A 20,106-nucleotide genomic window follows, 5' to 3' on the forward strand; every position below is an offset into this window, starting at 1 on the left:
AACACTGTCATGCTTGAAGTCTGTACCAAAGTCTCAAACTCTCTGGCTCTGGCATTAAGTACATTGAGTGGTAGGAACCGATCCAAGAAAGCTGCACTAAATTCATTCCAAGCCAACGGTGTTGCATCCGTCGGTCTACCTCTACATAAAGAGCTATACCACTCTTGCGCCACATCCTCTAATTGGAAGGCGATTAGCTCAACTGACCGAACACTAGAACATCCCAAAGCTTTACAAATCTTCCCCATCTTATCCAAGAAAACCTGGGGTTTCTCCAATGCATCAGACCTTGAAAATGACGGAGGCTTAAGCTTGAGAAAGTCAGGAAGAGAAATATCTAGAAGTCCCCTCTCAACCTCATGATGTTGGCGATTGGCCTGTCCTTGGGAGCTAGGGGATTCTTGTACTGTGGGTCTCCCCTCTACTACCCTCTGTATATCCTACATACGGGTCGCCATCATCTCTACAACCCAATTGACTCTCTGTAGGCCTGTCGCTAAATCCTCGATGGTAATACCCCCAGTTGGGTGCCTATCTACATCACTTGAGGACGGTCCTTCATCTCACCTACTCACAGACATATCCGCCCTCACCGGCCTAGTGGCCCTACTACGTCTACCTCCGCCCCCTTCGGGTGGATGCTCGTGGCCTACCTACCATCTCAATAGGAGCATCTTGCTCCCCCATCCGTCTTGAGGCGACTTGTGTCTTAGGCGGCATTCTTACCTATACAAGAGCAAACACTTGTTATTAAACACATTTCATAATCATACTTAAGGCAAAATGTGGTTTCTAAGATAGGGAATCTATGCAGTCACTTGGTTGTAAAATGTATCGCGGTTCACACTTCACAAATGGAGTTCTCACATAAAGACCTGACTCTTTGCTAGACCAACAAAAGGAAGTTCTAAGACCTAGATAAACTTAGAGCTCTGATACCAACATTGTCACGACCCAAATTTCGGGCCATGACCGGCGCAAGAGCCCAATAGACGTAGTCCATTAAGCCCAAGCAAGCCTATTTATTTATCCTACTCCTTATGCCATCAAATATTGCTAAGTCACAAATTATAACTTTAAATCAAAATAGTAATAGACGCTGCCAACTCGTATTGACATTACTCATTTATTATATACATACATTGTCTACAACATGTATTCCAATAATTTACATTAGGTTCATCTAAACACAAAAAAAGAATACTCGACTTCCAACAGAGGGACTTGGATGAATGTACAGCTACTGAATGCCGAGACACCTACCAAAAGATGGATACAAGTCTACAATGACACCTCGTCCTAGTTATCGACTACCTCGTGATCTGAAAACATGAAGTTGAAAACAGTGAGTATAAACCTGGTGAGTGAACAAGGAAGGGAACAAGCATACCATAAAGAATCTTTAATGAAATCATGATGCATTCTTTTTCAAAACAATGCAATTTATTTCTATTCTTACTAAAAACCCCTCATCAAGCCCTTAATTGATTGATCTTTTGAAAATCATGAATCCATACACAACGAACCATTTGAAGAATGAAAACTTCAATGATACATAAGCAAGTCAAATATGACAACGAATCTTCACAACAGCGGAAAGGCATTCTCATTAAACCATTTGAAGAATGAGTTTTCATTACAGCGATGTTGGGATTAAGTTATTAACCGAACGAGGGTTTTTCAACTGGCCGAGGATTTCTCATTAAACCTCCTCCTTTTAAACTTAACTCATTTAATCCTTAATGTAGGAAGTCCATGCTCTGATATGGTAGTAAAGAAGTGAAAGATAAGGCAGCAATTGGACAAGATAGGAGACCAAAATAGAAGGTTTTTCGCTGCAGCGAAATTGTAACCCTGAAACAGAAGGTTTCTCGCTGCAGCGAAATTCAGCTGATGAAACAGAGAGTTTTTCGCTGTAGCAAGATTCCTTTTTCATTGCAGCAAGAGGCTACGGTGACTATCTCACTACAGTGAAATACATTCTCGCTGCAGCGAGAACCAGTTTTGGTGAAGGTTCTCAAACCCGAGAGTTTATCGCTGCAGCGAGAATGAATTTCGCTACAGCGAAAATAGAGCAACAAGAGAAAAGTTTCCCCTCACCCAACAAAAAGGCCATCCTGCTAAACCAACAAAATCAACATACAGCACATGAAAGTTCCCAAAGTGCAATGTATCAAATTTCTCATATATGTCAATCATATATCACATTCATAAGTTTTCATTTCATAAGTCTAGATATGCATAATTACATAGATAAACATCAACATCATCATAAACACACTTGGCTCATGTACATCCCCCTACATCGTGCACAATCAGTGCCATCGTGTACATCCCCCCACATTGTGCATACGGGCACTATCATCATCCACCTCTCACGCCACCATCATCACCAGCATGTGCATCCCCCCACATCGTGCACACACATGGTTACAGTCATTATACACAATATCATTCATCATGCACAACACAAACATTTATATATCATCATACCACAATATTGCATGAATCCATAGCAATCACATATCACCACATAAAACCATTTTGCAAAAGCTTGTTCTCAAGGCACTTGTCTTTATAAAAAACTTGATAATTCATTCAAATGGGTGGCAAATACATTATTTTTCCCAAAACAAGTTTTGAGGGCAGTCCACTCACCAATTGATTGTAGAGCCTTTAGATGACTCCAATTCCCCTAATTGTCCAAATGAGATGATGGGGCTTCCTTAGAACCTAGGATTACATTAGCATAAGTAATAGGTTAATTTACACACTATGAACCTTAAAAGCTATCTCTTAACTAGCTTCTAATTGCCACATTAAATGGCTATCTATGTTCACTATCTTAATCACTAAAAAGTAATGAACATAGTCAACAACAAAACAACTCATAAATCTCAATTACTAGCCATTTTCTGCAGCTAAAAATTGAGCTTAGTTAATCACTTACCCTATGGCTCTTTTGTAGTCAAATTCTCTCATAATAGCTTCTAAATAAATGGTGTAATTCTCTTTTTCTCTCTCTAAAATGTCCAACTAGTGAGAGAAAGTATGAAAATCAGATTTTTGAAGGGTTTTAAAGTGAGAGGATGAAAGAGCATAAGGGTTTATGGAAGAGCACACTAAAAGCATAAAAATTAGAGCTAGAGAGAGAAAGTTATGGAAGCTTGAAGAAAACTCCCATGGCGGAATTGAAGAAACGTGAGAGAGGAGAAGGGAAGAAGAAGACAGCTGCTGGAATTTCAAGAAGCTGCTGGAATTTCAAGATATTTATAGGCCAATTTTATCCATTCCCTTAAAATTACCAATTTACCCCTCCACCAATTTACTTATTCTCCTTCAATCTTTTACGCAATCTTTTTGCTCTTTTAACACTAGGACAATATCCATAATGGTCTAGACATGTTCGGGTTTATGAAAACTTAAAATTTTAACCTGAGGTGAAAAATGACCATTTTGCCCCTGTCGTGAAAATCGTCAAAATTTTGGTTTCCTTTCCATTTTACCCCTAATTTCACCATCCATTTATACCTTAGGCCTACTTAGGCCATAATATTGTTTAAAACTTACTTTGGGAGCTTATTAGAGAAAATGACGAAACTACTCTTGGCTCGTATTATTACATCTATTCTTGGTTACAAGCCTATAAAGGTTGGGGTCTCACACTATGCAACCCATCAAGCATATTGTGTTCAAATCTTAAATTGCTAAGAACAATTCTTTGTTGCTACCAATGATGTGAGTAACTCCACATATACATATACACATCCATTTAAATGTCAACATCCATTACCATATGTAAGAACCCTTTTCTTACTTTCCTCAATTTCGACATGTTTACTTCACATTTCACCCTTTTGTAGTATGCCAAGATCATCCTTTAGGCATATTTTACTACTAACAATTGTATACCTTTACCATAACATTTTAATGCAACTTGATTAGACAATTGTTTCCAAATAACTGTTAAATACCTAAACATCAAGTTGTACACCACTTAGTGTTAAGATCTTAACTTTACTCACCAATCCTTAACCAATTAAATTTATAACGTAAATAATTTACTTAACTGTTGCATTTCGCCCTTACGGCTATAAAATCAAAATTCTTAAACTTAGGATGTAGAAACTCCCTCTTAGAACTTATCCAAAATTTGATATTTCCTAAATCCTTTACCTCTGTTAAGATCACATTCGAAACTGATCATTTTTATCATAGATTACATACTAAACCCAATAGACTTTTAAATTGATCATTAAAGCAATTCGTATATCAAACTCAAATATTGAACTCCATATGGCATTTAGACTAGATTCGACATCTCTTAGTCACTTAAGTTGAAGCTATCAAATCCATAACTAGTCCTTTAATCCTTTGACCTCATGCACAACATAACAAGGCTCATGCTCCTCCTTAGAGAAAATTTGTTTACTAACCTTTCACTTGATGACCACAGATGAATTATAATAGTCATTGAATTTCACCCTTAAGCTAATTCGTATACTTATAACTATAAACCATAATAGTTCAAATCGAACCTTGGGATCTTGCAATTACTTAATTGAAATCGAAACCAACTCCATGTAAGCTGCTATGCACGTAGTTGACACTTTTATGCTTACAAAATATTTCAAAAGCCCACACCATTTCTATAGGGGCATGACAAGCTCCTTTAACATAGTGCACATACCTTCGTGCACATAAACATCAGTTTATACCTTTCTCAATACTTAGATCTATACACTCCAAGTAAATTATAACAATCACTATTCATTCCAGTAAAAGTGTGCCCCTTATTACCATTATTGTACGTGTTCCTTTATATTGACCTCAATAATGATCCAATGTCATCCAATTTCTTCCCATTAACAATTATGGGCTTAAATTATAACTCCACTAAATGAATAAGTCATTACGGACCTATTAGTCCAGCTCTAAATTCCTCTATCTTTAATCGGAGGGATTTGTTATTACATTAACCTTTCATTAGGAGCATTTGCTTAAAATCTTTCCAACAACAGTTCGTGTCTTGGGTGGCATCTCAAACCTAGACAACGACACCACTTATGACCTTTGCATAATGTTAGCAAGAAGGTAGGTTACTAGGAATAGGAGTTCATATAGCCTCTTATTTAAGAATTGTGCTACAGTCACAAACCATAAACAAGACTCTACATGAACTCCGATAACTCCACTGACTGACACGAGAATCCCTAGGACTCGACTAAACCTAGAGCTCTAATACTACCTTTGTCACAGCCCAAATCTCGAGCCATGACCGGCGCATGGGCCCAATGGGCATAGCCCACTAAGCCCAAGCAAGCCTTTTTATGCAATCCCGATCATCATTCCCAACCATCATTTCTAAAACCACATATTGTAATTCTCTACTAAAATATTTCAGTAACATTTTATAGTGACCCAATACTTACAATTTTATTATGTCAAAATAATGTCACCCGTCTGCCAACTCCTAGTGGAATTAGTAATCAAATATACATATTTGAGTTATAACATGGATACTAGCGGATTTTATTACATATGTGTATTCACATGTAACAGACCGTTGACCGTTAGCGGAGTGACTGCGGGTGAAGGTACAGCTATTGAGATGCCATAGTACCTACCAAGAAGGCGAGCATACATGGACAACTCAATCTAGGTCCCAACTGCCTCCAAATCTGAAAACATGAAGTTTAAAAATGTGAGTATAAAACTTAGTGAGTGAACATAAGAAGGGAACAAGCAATCGATAAGGAGAACTTGGAAATCATGATGCATTTGTTTCAAAACAATGCAATTGATTTAATTTCTTACTAAAAACCCCTCATTTCAAACTTTGATTAATAACCTCATAGTGTTGCAAAAACCTATGATCAATCTATGAAGTTAAATGGGTGAAAAATATATCAAAATCAAGCAAGGTAGCAAGCAGGACAGTAAGTTTCTCGTTGCAGCGAGAAATAGTCTTAGTTTGCATATGTTTCAGTTTTTCCAGAATATCTCCCACTACAGAAGTCCAATTGACTTTATTTTTAGACCATTCGAAAGCTAAGTCTGGGTTACAACTTTTATGTTTACCACTTTGCCCAGTTCTAACTAAAATGTGGTCAAAATCGTTGTCAAATTGGAATCACTGCACTAGGAATTTAGAACTACCCGAGAGTTTCTCGCTGCAGCGAGAATCCATTTTCGCTGCAATGAAATTCCTCATTGCAGCGAGAAACAGGGCTGGTTTGTGCCCCCACCACCCGAGAGTTTCTTGCTATAGTGAGATTCAGGGCATATGACAATTAAGGGGTTTTCACACGCCACAAAATCCATTCCTACCATATTGCACATCAAAGTGAACACATTGACAATAATCAAGTTTCTCATTATTCATTTCAATCACATATTATAATCATAAACTTTCTATCACATATACATATATAAACATATATAAACACGTACACCACCCCATCTCACCCAGCTCATGTGCGTCCCCCCACATCGTGCACATAGCCAAAGTCATCGCGTGCATCCCCTTACATCGTGCACAGTTAATGCCATCGTGTACATCCCCCCACATCGTGCACATGGGCAATATCACCATCCATCTCTCTCACCACCGTTATCACCAACAGGTGCACACTCACCCCGCACATGCACAATTGCATTTGTCATGCAATGGTACCATTTATGACATAGTATATATATATATCAACATTATCCAGAAACATATGGATTTATCACACTATCCATTTTCACAACATCAAAACATTTTATCAAGGGCTTGTTCCCATTCATAATTTAATGAAAACCAAGTAAAATCATTTAAATGTTTCATCCCAACACATATGTAATTCCCAAAAACACTTTGATGCAAGTTCACTCACCCATATTTCTTCAATCTTTAATTGACTCTAACCTCGATTATTGCTTCAAACAAACATGTAAGGCCTCGTTGGAACCTATCACACACAATATAACCATAAAAAATATAATAGCCCACAATTCTAATTATTAGCCATCTCCAACCACCTAAAATCAACCCTAACTCATTTCTCACCTTAGTGGACTTATAGTTGAACTCCTTTTCAACAGTTTTCAAACTACTATGGCAAGTCTCTCTTTCTCTCTCTAAAATTTCCAACTAGTGAAAAAACGTGCTGAACAAAGACTTTTTAAGGGTTTTAAGGTGAGAGTGAAAGAGCATAAAAGGTTCTATGAAGAAGTGCTCAAAAGCATGAAAATTGAAGCTAGAGAGAGAACGTTATGGAAGCTTTAAGGGAGGCTTCCATGGAAGATGAAGAAACGTGAGATGGGAGGATGAAGAACAAGAAGTTGCTGGAAAATGAAGAAGTTGTTGGAGAAATGAGATATTTATAGCCTAAGCTTATCCAAACTTCACTTAAATTACGAAAATGCCCTTAACAAGTTGGCTTTGTCTTCCTCCAATCCTTTATACAATCTTTTTACTCTTTTTACACTGAGATAAAGTCCATAATAGTCTAAAAATACTCGGGTTCACGAAAACTTAAAAATATCGACTCGAGATGAAAAATGATCATTTTTCCCTTATCTTGGAAATCATCATTATTTTTGTTTCCTTTTTCATTTTATCCTTATTTTCATCATTCATTTATGTCTTAGGCCTAATTAGGCCTTAATGATATTAAAAAACCCACTTTTAGGAGCTCATCAAGAAAGTGACCAAACTACCCTTGCTCCACATCATAGGGTCTACCTCCTCTACATGTCTGTGAAGGTTGAGGTCTCACACTAGAGAAAGTCGAACCACTATAAAATTCTTGTATCTTAATTTACCTTTATGCTTTGTGATTTATTGTTGCATACTTGTTTTAGAAATATCACACACTTATTTTTTGACACAAGAGGAAATTTTGGTTGCAAAAGATTTGATGTTTACACTTGGGGTCCGTTTGGTAATCCTAAAATAAGTTGCTAAGGGAAAATCTTTTTTGTGTAAAATATTTTACAAGAAAATTTAATGTTTTATGTTGTTTGCATAAACTATTGAAAACATTTTCCATTGTTTAAATCATCTTTTGGAAAATATTTTCCCCATCACTAAATTTATAAAAATCATACAAATACCAATTCTCTAACATCTTTAGAGGTTTAAAAATATTAATATTCATTAATTGTATATAACGATCTAAAACTTAATTTTCAACATTAAAAATATGATATAATAATAAAATACCCTAAAATCTATGCATCAATCAAAATTAATAATCCTGCATAATAAAAACATTTTACATTAATAATAAAACATATCATTAATCATCCTACAAATTCATGCTACATATATAATTAAAAACATTTTACATATATTATCCAAAATAATTAAACCTACTAGTAATACAATTAATCATCTTACATAAACTTATCGGCGATATAATTAATCATCCTTCATAAAACTTACTAGGAATATAATTAATCATCCTACATTACGGTTCCTATGTATATAATTAAGCATCTTACAAATATCCAACATACATCTTGCAAACTAGAAAATTTAGTTGTCAGCCCCACAAAACAAGAAATTGTTTGGCCAAGCTTTTTTCAGATTGTTTTTTCTTACCATGAATACCCTTGCTTCTCATGCTCCATTAAATAATCAAATGTAGAGATAAAAGTGCTAATCGTACCCATCCATGCTCATCACATGAGCATAAAGAAGACTATTATCAACTTTATCATCACATAGCTTTTTGATAATAGATGCAATCTCTCTCAAATGTTTTGACAAGAATATTAAGCTGTCATCTTCAGAAAACTGACTGTGTGATCTTTTGCGTCGAAATAATGGTAGTGAAGATCCCATTGATGAAGATGATTGCCTCTGCCTCATCTCCTCATCAACATCCTTGTCCAAGTTTACAGGCATTGCATCAGGTTTGGTATTACTCTCAAAATCTATATCAGTAAATGATTTGGTGAAGCTCCCAGTTGCCATATATTTTTAAACAACTAATGCCATTTCATTATACATGTCAAATTTCTTGTTGATGAAAGGTTCATGCTTAGGATGTGCATGCAATTATGTAAAAAAAAAAGAATTAACTTTCTAATATGCAATATGAAAAGTGTATAATAAAACTTGAACAAAAAGAATTAAGAAAAATATATACAAACCATGACTTCTTCCTCGTACACTTGTCTATTTACAAAGATCATCTTGAGGTTGTCATCCCATCCAAATCCACTCTTGGCTAAAATTTTTTGAATAGTATTCCATGTATTTTCATTTTCTTAAGATGATTTTCCACATGGTTGTCTCACATTGAATATTGAATTTTTCATTTATAGCTTGCATTACTTGAGTGTATGAAGAGGCATTAAAGACATTGGAAGGTTTATTTCCTTTTTGAGCCTTCTCAATAAGGATCTCAAGCAACATACGCTTTATAGGTTTTGTCCACTAAAATTGCTTTGGCTTTATAATCTCTACCATAATGATTTATATTAAAAACAAATAAGTCACGAAAAAATAAAATAAATAATTATACATATACATATATAGTAAATAAACAATAAAGAAAAAAGTACATTACATGTTCAGTACAACAATTTCAAACAAGTAAAAACATATATAATGTAAACCTTAGCAACATATCAATGTTCAAAATATAAAATAGAAAACATAAAACAAAATAAAAATTACATTCTCCTAGCCCCATAATTAATCCATATAGCATTTGCAATTTCTTCTCTTTTAGTCATCCATTCTCTAGTTGCTTTTCTCTCTTCACGAGCTATTAGAACAATTCTTATCTTTTAGACTCCATGTCATCTAATGATAATTGATTAAGTAAGTCCCTAGGATCAACTCCTATTATGTGGTTATGGAGGATACGTCAACATAAAATGATATCTACTCATGTGCCATAATTCCAAAATGGTTCAGATTGTAACACGCGAAAACATTTCTTCAAAATCCCAAAAACTTATTCAATAGTTGCTCACAATGACGAATGTTGAAGATTAAAAAGCTCCTTCCCATTTTTGAGACGAATATTACTAAACTCTTTCAAATGATATCAAACACCTTTATATGGACTTATAGTTCTATTTTGAATACCATATCTCTTATTAGCAAGAAAATATTTGTCTACAAGTTTACAAACATTATATTATTGCTAAATAAATTAGTTATCAAATGAATGACAATTCTTAAATTTTTAAAGTTCGTTATTTAACCTTGAAAGTGCATCACTCAAAATACAAAAATCATGTGCATTGCCTTCCCAACTAGCAAGCACAAAGGTAAATTTCAATTTTAAACGGATTATACTTAATACATTTTGTGTGGTTCCTTTTTTTTTACCATGAAATTTTCCTTGAATCTTAAGTGGCACAAATGCATGAACAAGGCTCCCATTTAACGCTCCAACACAATCCTATTATTATTGTAAAATTTAATTATAAATTGTCACGGCCCAAACTCAAGGGTCCATGACCGGCGCATGAGTTCGACGAGCGAAGCCTATGAGACTTGACCAAACCTCAAGGTTCAAATCACATAACACATTGCCAAGGGAATTAATAGTCAAATATTCATAATAATTTCAAATATAATACAATTATCCCCGGCTCACAATCCAAACAAATATTCAAAGACCATACATTAGCCATCAAATTGGGTTTGGGCATGACAACCCTTATACAATTCAAATGGCACATCGTGCTTGACATATTTTACAAACAAACCAAATCTGGAAAAGTGGAAGGCCCACACAAACTCAGTAGAGTGACATGTCAGAAGAGAGACTTACCCGATGCCAATTATGTGTTTGTCCAATTGATGACACTTGCCACGTAACCCCATAGCTTTTCTTATTTGCACATGGTACAATAGAGGGGTGAATCATCTAATACTTAGTGAGGGAATACTATCACAGTATAATATTTTACATATAAAATATATTAAGGACTGTCTAGCCATAAGACTTTTATATTTAAACATCTCTAATTCAAAGGTGTGAGGGTCATTCTAATATCTCACATGCACAACTCCTCATAACAAGTCTTGTCGGATCACATCTCAATGGCATATTATATCCACAATTTACAAGTTCTATGTCCTCACATCAAATCATATCGATTCAAGGCTTATCTTTAAAGTTATGACCATCAAAGTAGGCTTCATAGGCACACCTCTATTGCCTAGCACAACTTCAAATCTCATTTACATATAATTTGCTTATCTCAAAGCTTTTTAACAAATATCATTCACAGTCAATCATTGAAATTTCATATTCAAATCAAATCATGCCATACTTAATGCATGTCATAATAGTTAAATGAAATTAAATGACTGGTCTTGCCCTGGACAAGGTCAATTCACGCACGATGGCCAATCGACGAAGAAATGAATCACACATAGGGCAAAGCCATTAAGTAAAGAATCAAATCATGGACATCACCGAAGTAGTTAGCAAAGAACAAATCATGCACGGGGCCAAAGTAATGGGTGGAGAATTAGAATCATCAATCGAAGTAATCTCCCAATATCGGCATCACTCGGAGTAATCTCAATAGCTGGCATCAAAGTATTGTAAGTGGGAATCACAGGCAGGATTAATGCCACTGTCCCTACTTGCCACCATCCTTTTAGGCACACAAAGTCAAAGGGTGTGAGACTCCACTTAACCTCAAGTCAAATCAACGTTCGAAATTCATCCCTCAAACAAACACATATCCACAAATCAGGCCATCGTGCTTGTGACATTCCATATTTCCATATCAAATCATATTCAAATTCAATGAGCTTCAATCATCTTTAAGTGTGAGACCTTGACCTTTATAGACTCGTAAAGGAAAGTATACGTAATATCCCTAATCAGGGGTAATTTCGTCATTTCCTTAGTAAGCCCATAAAAGTAAGATTTTTAAACAATATTATGGCCTAAGTAGGTCTAAGGCATAAATGGATGGTTAAATTAGGGGTAAAATGACAAGGAAACAAAAAATTTGATGATTTTCACGGTAGGGGCAAAATTGTCATTTTTTACCTCGAGTTAAAATTTTAAGTTATCATGAACTCGAGTATGTCTAGACCATTATGGACCTTGTCCCAGTGTCAAAAGACCAAAAAGATTGCATAAAAGATTGGAGGAGAATAAGCTAATTTATGGAGGGGCAATTTGGTAATTTCAAGGGAATGGATAAGATTGGCTATAAATATCTTTCTTCCAGCAGCTTATTCTCCATTTTTCAGTAGCTTCTTCTTCTTCCTCCTTCTCTTTCACGTTGCTTCCAACCTCCATGGAATTTTGATATGGAGCTTGCATGATTTTCTCTCTCTAGCTCTAGTTTTCATACCTTTGTGCTCTTTTGACTAGAATCGTTGTATTCTTCCACTCTTTCTCCTTAAAACCCTTGAAAAATCTTATTTCCATACTTTCTCTCACTAGTTGGGCATTTTAGAGAGAGAAAAAAAGAATTACCTCATTTGTTTGGAAGCTATTGGAAGAGAATTCAATTATAAAGAAACTTTAGGGTGAGTGATGAACCAAGCTTGATTTTTAGTTGTGAATAATGGCTAGTAATTGGGATTATGAGTTGTTTTATTATTGAGTATGTTCATTCCTTTTGCAGTGATTAAGATAGTGAACATAGATAGCAATTTAATGTGGCAATTGAAAGCTAGTTAAGAGATAGCTTTTAGGGTTTATAATGTGTGAATTAACCTATTGCTTATGCTAATGTGATTCTAGGTTCTAACGAAGTCCCATCCTTCCAATTGGATCATTATGGGAATTAGATTCAGCTAAAGGCTCTACAATCAACCGGTGAGTGGACTACCTATCAAAACTATTTTGGGAATGTGACTATTTTGTACAAAGTGTTTGAATGATTTTATACAACTTTTCTTTAAAATGAGTGCTTTGGGAATAAGCTCTTGAGAAATGGTTTATGTTGTGATATGTGGCTATTATGGATTCCTCTACTGCTACATTGTGTTGATATATATGTATGTAAGAATATATTGTTGTGTAATTATATTGACTTAGCTATGTGCGAGTAAGGAGTGCTCATAGGTCGATGATGAACCAGTTATGTGCGAGAAGGAAGTGCACATAACTCGGTGATGACCCAGCCATGTGCGAGTAGGGAGTGCACATGAGCTGGTGATGATGAGACGAAGTGCATGATGATGATGGGATGGTGTGCATGATGATGATGAGTATATGTATATATATACATACGTAATTATGTGTGTTATAGGAAATTTATGAGTAATGGTAAATGAGTGTAATGCATATGAAATTTGGTATGTTAAACTTTGAGGAATTATTATGTGTTTCACATTGATTTTGGACATTTCAGCAGGGTGGTTTTTCTTTGGGAAGAAGGGCAAATTTTTCATTAGTGCCCTGTTTCTCGCTACAGTGAGAATCATTTTCGTTGCAGCGAGAAACTCTTGGGTTTTTAAGAGCCTCACCAGTTTGGTTCTCGCTGCAGCGAGAAAGGTACTGTAGCTTCTCGCTGTAGCTAGAATGAATCTCGCTGTAGTGAGAAACATTCTGTTTTGGGACCAAAATTTCATTGTAGCGAGATTTATTCTCGCTGCAGCGAAAAACTTTCTGTTTTGTTTCCTTTTTGGTTCGGTTGCTACTATATTTTCCATTTCTTTGGTACCATAGTTGAGCTTGGACTTCCAACATTAAGGAATAAGTGAATTAAGTTTAAAATGAGTAGGTTTGGTGAGAAACCCTCGGTTAGTTGAGGAACCCACGTTCGGCTAATAACTTAATCCCAACGTCACTGCAGCAAAAATTCATTATCGCTGCAGCGAAGATTCGTTGTTGCATTTGACTTACTTGTGTATCACTAAAGCCTTCATTTTTCAAATTATTTGATATGTATGGGTTCATCATTACCAAGTGATTAATTATTTAAGGGTTTAATGAGGGGTTTTCAATATGAATGAAATTAAATTACATTGTTTTAAAACAAGTGCATCATGAATTTAAATTCTCCCTTATGGTTACTTGTTCCCTTCCTTGTTCACTCATTGGGTTTATACTCACCGTTTTCAAATTCATGTTTTTAGATCACGAGGCAGCCGATAACTAGGATGAGGTGTCCTTGTAGACTTGTATCCATCTTTTGGTAGGTGTCTCGGCATTCAGTAGCTGTACATTCGTCCGAGTCCCTCCGTTGGAAGTCAAGTATTCTTTTGTTGTGTATAGACAAACCTAATGTAAATTATTAAGATACATGTTGTAGATAGTGTATATACACTTGTTTGGTATGCCAGTATGAGTTGGAAAATGTTTGATATTATTTTGATCCTAAGTTATGAAATGTGACTTAGCAGTTTATGATGGAATGATGAACATGTCAGATTAATAGGCTTGCTTGGGCTTAGTGGACTACGTCCATTGGGCCCATGCGTTGGTCATGACCCAAAATTTGGGTCGTGACATTAAGCTTGGTATAATTCTAAATACCTTCAAATTTCTAAGGCATCATCAAACGAAACATAATAAAGCTATAGGCCCTAATGCCTTTAACCTGCATGGGTATTCATCATATTCAATCCTATCAATCATGGCTTAACAGCCTTATGCATGTCCTCAAATCAACCATAAATATGTGGGCATTCATGCATAGATCATATCCATAAGCAATCATGGCCTTTTCGGCCTCACATTTTTAATATCACCTAATCACTGTGCCATCATCCCAAATACAAATTAAGCTAATACCTACTTAGTAGCCTATTCATCATAATTTGGCATAGTTTTTAATCCACAATTCATATCATATCATGTGTAGGCCTCTTGCTCTAGGTCTTATATACCATGGGTTCAAACACAATGCAATCATGTGGCTTACCACAAATCACATAAACACAATTTCCTATCTCAAATAGCTAAGTAGCCTAGGCATTTTCATCTAGGCATGCAATCATATTTGTTCTCTAGCCTAGGCACATACCTCTAGGCAAACATGCATATGCACAAGTGCAAACACACACATAGATATACATATCAATTCTCTAGCCTAGGCATTCTCATCTAGGCATACACACAAGATTAAAGTACCATGGTAATGCATACATTATGTGAGATGCATCACATGCATTTAATTAAATCCCACTCACCTCGATAATCAGAGGCACTACCATAGTTGAGCTCCAATCCATGGCCTCAAACCGTCTTATAGCTTACCAACATGCTTGGTAGCTTTAACTCCCCCTTAAACACATCAAAACATCATAAAAATATTTATTTCCTAGCTTTCAAAAATATCTCAGCTTTTCAATAATAACCAAATTCCATAAACAAGCTTAAATCCTTTAATGATGAGCTAAATCCTTACCTTAGAAGCTGGATTGTCCAAATATAGGCTCCAAATCTCCAATAAATCCAAGGGGGAAAGTTTGACCAAATCTAAAAATATTCAGATCCAAGGTTATTAATCGATTAAATCGAAAACCAATTGGCAAAAATTTGTAATCATACCTTCATATTTATTTCCCAAGTTTGGATTAGCTTTAAATAGCTCTAAGAATTTGTTTGGGAGGTTAGGGTTTCTAGGTCTTAGAAAGAGAAATGGAGAGAAAGAGTTGAGAGAGAAAATGGGGCAAAATGGCTTGAAACCCCTTTTTATTTTTTACCATTTTTTTAGTGATGTATCGATACATTGCCAAATGCATCGATACATCTCCCTTAATTTTGAATAAATGTATTGATAAATTTTAGGCAGAATGGTCTTGGGTGCTCCCTACTTCAAATGTATCGATACATCGGGACAATGTATTGATACATGTTCATTTTTTACTAAATCTATCGATACATCCTCAAATGTATCAATAAAATTCCTCTAGAACACCTCATATTGTTCTTCTTGCCAAGAATGTATCGATACATGAGGGGATGTATCAATACATTCTCCCCTGTAGGTAGTTTTAAGTCTTTTCTTAACTTCCAAAAATCCAACTGAATACCCCAAATCCATTCCCTGTTAATCTCATACCTCAAATAACTCATATAATTCAAATCCTCATACATATATTCTCAAATATACGTTAAATTAAATAAAATCCTCAAGCCATAGTATTAATTCATCATTTTTATTGATATTTGCCTTAATGTCGTATTTATGTGTCAAAGTACCAAACATATGCACAATTCCATTGAAAACTCTCCTTTATACCAATATTCATTGTCATACACTTATAAGTGTAGTCATATTCACCAAAGTTCAATTTAGCTCATCAATTGGTTTAGCTACTTCATCATATTATTAGAATCCTCAATGTACACTGAATTTCAAGGCCTTTCTTTATAGCTCACAATAGCTCATATGCATGCTCCTCAAGCATATACATCAAGTGTTCAAGTTTACTTATCAAATCACTTGGCCCACATCACATTTAGGCCATATTAAAAATCAGGTGTGTTACAGAAATCTTTTTTATACAAATAAAAAAGAAAAAAGAACTAAGTAACATTAACTTGCACCTTAAAGTATGGACAAAATATGTGATTATTCCTAATCTTAAGTGGAGTGGAATCATTGGGCAGCCTAATCATATCCTTATGTAATTTCAATATTGCTTTCATGACAATTCTAAAGTATCGATGAACTGTCTCAATTGATCTAAATTATCTTGATTCAATCACTCGCAACCTTACATTATGACCAATTACATGCAAAAATATAATCACTTGCTCTCTCATAGACACATATCTACTTGATTGTAACAAATTGTTTTTACTAAGAATGTCACACAACTTAAAAAATGCTACTGGTCTTATTCTAATTTGGTCCATACAATAGAGATCACCTCTATATAAAATACTATTAACGTACAACTCTTTCTCTTGATCTTCATTGACACTAAGCTCACTGGGTATATAGTTATTAGATTTATATTTTTCAATAAAAACAACTTCAAAAGCTAATACCGATGAAACTGCACCCATAACTACTACATGCAAAGTTTTTTAATCCATCTACAAGAAATAAATATAATCATAAATATATTTAAACTGTAGTAAAACATGTATACTAAGGAAGCCATCACAGTAATGTTCAATGGATTTTTTTTTTGAAAGGCAAGAAAGGGATATCATTATTGTAAAAAAAGTAAAATTCCAAAAACTACCAATTCATGGTAGAAGGCAAGCAACACAAAATAGGAAACAAACAATTCCTTTTGTAATAGTTACTTAGAGTTTTGGAACATGATTAAGAACAAGACATTGACACTACATGCACATGAAAAGTTAGTCTTTGCCTTGGTAGTATTGAATGCCACGAGTATGGTAGCCTTAGCTAGTCCTGACAAGTGTCTGAAGCTCTAAAAGTGCTTGACTTTTTGGTTTTGTTGACATTCCTATCAAATGGTATTAGTTTCTTCACTATATGTAGATCCATGATGACAAGGTTTTTTTGACAGACTTTTTGTACTGGGTCATGTCAATATTTTTAAGCAAGAAAAGGGGTTTTACATTTTGTCCATTAAGTTATCATCTTCCTTACCTGTTGTAACAACCCCGATTTTTGGTACAAATTATGTACTATAAACCAAGCTAATTGATAAACAAAATTGAACCTTTGGTGTATATGTTTAAGAATTAAAGGAATGCCCATGCCCAGAAAGAGATGGTTAAGGAATGTATCAGTATGTAAAAGCTAAAATGATGTTATGCATATGCTTGGCACATTAATAATATAGTGCATATGTTTGGCACTAAGATGAGTATGATATGGATGCAAATTATGCCATGTTAATTGATATGCTATGTGACATAAGGCATGAATGAGAATTGGTGTGCATGATGGACTTGTGTGTTGATTTTAAGTGAAATATGAATGATTGAGGTTGTGGGGAAGATTTGGAATGAGTTTTGGCTTTAAAAGAATCAATTTTTATGAATTTGGACCTCAAAAGTAGATCCTAGTGCATGGAGGATCGAATCTGTGAAGTAAAGATTAGGGGTAAATAATAGCGTTGGCCCAAGATCGAGTATAGAACCCTTGTAGTTGATCCTATGGTAGAAAATGAAATTTATGGTAAACAATCTGGTTTAAGATTGAGTACCAAGCTTGTCACGACTCGATTTCTGAGCCATGACCGACGCATGGACTGAATGGACGTAGTCCACTAAGCCCAAGCAAGCCTATTTATGTAATCCTGCTCGTCATCCCATCAATTATTCTTAAAGCTACATCTCACAATGCCACCCTTCAAGTACTTTATTAATAAGCTATAGCAATCAAAACTGCATGTATATTAACCCGTAATAATATTAACCATTGCCATTCATGGTGGCTTACCAAATCAAATATACATATATGGTCTAAGGCATGTATCTTAGTATTTTACATCACATGTACGTATTTACAAACAAAAATGACTGTGGGCTTCCAGCGGAGTGACCAAAGTGCAGGAACGGCTACTAAATGCCAACATACCTACCAAGAAGATGAAACTACGTAAACACCTTAACCTAGGTTCCAACTTCCCCTTGATCTGAAAACATGAAGTTGAAAACAGTGAGTACAAACTCAGTGAGTGAACATAAGAAGGGAACAAGCAACAATAAGGAAAGTTGATAATCATGATGCACTTATTTGAAAACAATGCAACTTAATTCAAGTTCTTATTAAAATCCCTCAATTAAACCCCTGGTTATTAAATCCTTTAACGATGAAGGAACCATATTTAGCATGAAATTTGAAAGAGAGGAAATTTCCAACAAACATCTCATCTCACCCAGCTCATGTGCATCCCACCACATTGTGCACATAGTCGAACGTCCCATCTGACCCAACTCATGTGAATCCCACCACATCGTGCACATAGTCGAACATCCCATCTCACCCAGCTCATGTGCATCCCACCACATCGTGCACATAGCCAGACATCCCATCTCACTCAGCTCATGTGCATCCCATCTCACCCAACTCATGTGTATCCCACCACATCGTGCACATAGCAGGATATCCCATCTCACCCAGCTCATGTGCATCCCACCACATTGTGCACATAGTAGGATAGTATCACCATCCAACTCCCTCATCACCGTCATCACCGACAAGTGCACACTTACCCCACACATGCACGGTTGGATTTGTCACACAATGTACCATTTATGACATAGTATACACATATATATATATATATCAACATCATACAAAAACATAGGATTCATCTTTTTACACATTTCACATTTCACAGCATCAAAAATTTTATCAAGGGCTTGTTCTCAGGCAATTTTAAAGCAAAAATCGATAAAATTCTCAAATCATTCATTGAAGCACGTAAACATTTCCCCCAAACATTTTAAAATGCAAGTTCACTCACCAGTCTTTATTGATGTTTTGGTGGGCTCTAACTTTGACTAATGTTCCGAATGGAGGTGTGGGGTTTCGTTGGAACCTATCATACACAACAACATCACAATCAACCCAACTTGGCATTAATACCATTCCAAAGCTATTTTCTAAATCGGGTTCCACTAGTCATCCCTAGATAGCTTCTGACTACCATTAAGTGACTATCTATTTTCACTATTCTAGTCGCACTAAAATGAATAAACCACCTCAACTACAAAACACTCACAAATCTAGCCACTAACCATTCTCAACAACTTAAGAAAAATCAACTAAATTTCATTACTTACCTTTGTAGCTTTGTAGTTGATTCCCTTTCAAAAGCTTTCAATCTTTTGTGAAAAATCTCCCTCTCTCTCTCTAAAATGTCCAACTAGTGAGAGAAAGTATTAAGGAAAGGCTTTTGAGGGTTTTATGGTGAAAAAGTAAAAGAGCACAAAGAACTTTGTGGAAGGGTGCACAAAAACATGAAAATCGGGGTTAACTCGAGAAAATCTATAGAAGTTTCAAATCAAGCTTCCATGGAAGGTGAGAAAACATGAGAAAGGAAGAAGAAGAAGAAGAATTGCTGGAAATTTGAAGAACTTCCTAGAAATTTAGATATTTATGCCTTATGTTTATCCATTTTCTCACGAAATTACCAAAATGCTCTTAACAAGGTCATTTTGTTTTTCCACTACTTTTATACAATCTGTTTACTTCTTTGACAATGAGACAAGGTCCATAAGGGTCTAGAAA

At 35.3% G+C, this 20,106-nt stretch overlaps 1 pseudogene; it reads right to left on the reverse strand.

Moving 5' to 3' along the window:
• Positions 1 to 9,669: 9,669 nt before the first annotated feature.
• On the reverse strand, positions 9,670 to 16,559 carry LOC148763115 (uncharacterized; annotated as a pseudogene).
• Between the last annotated feature and the right edge of the window lie 3,547 nt (positions 16,560 to 20,106).

This window comes from Theobroma cacao, chromosome 4 (genome assembly GCF_053813885.1).
Source record: "Theobroma cacao isolate CCN51 chromosome 4, ASM5381388v1, whole genome shotgun sequence".
In the NCBI taxonomy this organism is placed as follows: domain Eukaryota; kingdom Viridiplantae; phylum Streptophyta; class Magnoliopsida; order Malvales; family Malvaceae; genus Theobroma; species Theobroma cacao.